A 2,938-nucleotide genomic window follows, 5' to 3' on the forward strand; every position below is an offset into this window, starting at 1 on the left:
CTATACTTCGACCTCAACCTCAGCCGGTGCCAAAGCTGGGCGGAATGCTTCTTCTTCCTTTGGAGAATGAATGTTGACAATATCCGGAAGAGGAGTAACCGGACCAAGCTTTCCCTTAGGATCCCAATCAAGCATGTATTCTTTAACTGGTTGAGAAGAACGTGTCTGACAGCAGAGTCGATGTATTCTTTAACTGGTTGACCAGAAGAAATCATGTATCCATCCTTGAACTTCGGGACTTTGCACGCTGAGCCCTAAGTTTCCCCTTAACGATAACCTCACAACCCTTTGCCCCATTCTCCATAACAAATCTTAGAACACTATAGCATGCCCGTCTAACAGCAAGGCCACCGAGGAGTTTGTAGCGAAGGGATTCAGCCTGAGCAATGGCGTAAAGCCCTTTGTTGTTAACCTTCTCATCATACAGCTCCACGCTGTTTTCATGAAACTTAAACCTCTTCTGCACCACTGAGGTGAGCTCCCTAATCCTCCTGCCCTTCTCTCCGAGAACGTTTTGGGTGCTGGTAGCTCGGATGATGATCTTTGTCCTCATTGGTGTAACTCTAACCTCGACACCGGAGTATCCGTCCTCCGCCAGCTCACGAGTGAGCACCTCGTTCAACTTCATGAAGAACACTCCATCAGCCACAAACTTTCGCTTCTTGCTCATCTGAGTCGCTGCCATGTTTACGGTTGCAGAAGAGCAGATCTGAAGGGTCGTCGTGCGACGGTACGAGAATATGGAATCCCTTCTCTCTACGGACGACTTGGGAGACCACCCGCGCATGAAGGCCTATCTATAATCCAGGGGCTCGAGGACCTGTGGAAAGCGGGCCTCACTTCATTCATATCTATCTTCATTTGGAGGCTCCTCTCCAACCGAATCCCTGTGGACACAAAGTTACAATGGAGGAGGATGGAAATGGCGTCCAAATGCCAGTGTTGCCCTCATAGGCCGGGTATTGAGTCTCTCCAACACCTCTTCATCCCAGGGGCTGGAGCTCGTAGTGTGTGGAGGGAGTCCGATTCTTGGTTTGAAGGCGCCTCCCCACCCCTCCGGATCAATGATACAATTCCGAAAAGGCTAGTTGTGTGGGCCAAAAGACTACAACAACCAGGCAAGAAACACATTAGTCGAGCAATGCCATATCTGATCCTATGGTTCCTATGGGCGGAGCGTAACCGAAGCCACCATCAATCGGTGCAATTTAAGGCGTTCAATGTGGTTTGAAAAGTGCAACTGTTCCTTCGAAATAGCATGGCCAATGGAAGCATTAAACCAAAATATTGGAAGGGAGTCCAACTTAAAATCATCGTCCCAAGCCAGATTGAAAATCGGAGACTAAGACCCCCTGTGATGCCGATCAAATGGAATCCCCCGGACGACCCCTTGATCAAGCTTAACACAGATGGAGCATACATGGAAGCAACAAATAAAGCCGGGGGGGAGGATTAGTCCGAGACCATGCGGGCTTTTTGCTTGCCGCGTTCGCCTCCCCTTTTGAAGCCCACTCCACCCTCGAGTCGGAGCTAGTAGCATACACCATGGCCTGGCACTCACCTCGGAATTCAAGCGACCTATCTGGGTTGAATCGGATACCGAACAAGCGGTCAAACTCCTCAATGGCTTAGAATGGGGCCCAAGCCCATATATGTCGAGTCATGGCACGCCTGGCCATCCACAAGCGCCAACTTACCATCCGAACCACCTTCATTCATCGAGAGGGAAACAAAGCAGCTGACCTACTAGCCAAATTGGGCCTTGAGAGAACCGACTACCTACGCATGAATGCCATTTCGGAACCGAGACACCTTAGAGCAATCATCCGGATGGACGCAATGGGAGTTCCTAACATTCGGGTTAGAAATGAGGACGGAACCTAGACATGAGGAATGAGATAGGGGTGAAAGTTAACACAGATGGAGCATACATGGTAACGCAGGATAGAGCGGGAGGGGGGGGCATTGTGAGGGACCATTCCGGGAAAATGCGTGTATCCTTCGCAACCCCTTTAGAGGCTCATTCGGCCTTGGAGGCCGAGCTCATGGCCCTCCACCATGGACAGGAGATGGCTAAGGAATTCAACCAACCCATTTGGATTGAGTCCGACGCGGAACAAGCTATCGCCCTCTTCAATTGTACCGCATGGGCCTGGCTCAGGTTCGGCGAGCCATGGCTTGTCTTTTCATGTTCAAGAGGCATCACACTGTCCGCGCCACTTTCATCCACCGGTAGGGCAACAAAGCGGCAGATTTGCTTGCTAAGATGGGCCTTGAACAAGAATCCTGGACCCGTATCACCATTCACAATGCCCCAAGAATGCTTAAAGCAATAGTGCAATTGGATGTAATGGGAGTCCCCAATATTCGGGTTAGAGATAACAATAATGAGTAGGTTTGGTCCCGGGATAGGGCTGTGGCGCCGTTTCCCCACGAGTTAATTGTTCCCCTTTGTAGTGTTTTCTGTTTTTCTGGCCTAAATGTAATTCTGACGGGAGTAGGGTGAGGTCCGGAACCTTTGGTACCGGACCGTGCAATACTCTCTGGTTGTTTCCCTTTCGGCACATCACTCTCGGGTGTGCTCGTGTATTGTATTTTGAACATTTTGGAATATAGGGATGAGGGACCCACGAACCCTCAATGAAGCCCTCAATCTCCCAGTGGGGGGCCCACATGCTACACTTATTGAGCTAATGCTCGACTCATTCGTACCCGGTTTATCACTCCCAAATGTTACCGTAGCAACATTCTCCTTCAAATGCCAATTATCGATGTGTGGAGCTTTGGTGTGCATATCGCCCTCATGAACCTTACCTTTCCTCTTTCTCGACACCAATTGGAACCCATCCTCGTCCACACTTGGTTAACTCCTACTAGCCACTCTTGGCTTCGACGGTTCCGCACCCGATGTACCCTTAATGTTCTTCGCTTGGTTGTT

The 2,938-nt window shown here is 50.1% G+C and overlaps 1 pseudogene; it reads right to left on the minus strand.

Moving 5' to 3' along the window:
* LOC121799900 lies at window positions 1–685 on the minus strand (annotated as a pseudogene).
* Window positions 686–2,938: the final 2,253 nt, after the last annotated feature.

This window comes from Salvia splendens, chromosome 4, assembly GCF_004379255.2.
Source record: "Salvia splendens isolate huo1 chromosome 4, SspV2, whole genome shotgun sequence".
Classification (NCBI taxonomy): Eukaryota; Viridiplantae; Streptophyta; class Magnoliopsida; order Lamiales; family Lamiaceae; genus Salvia; species Salvia splendens.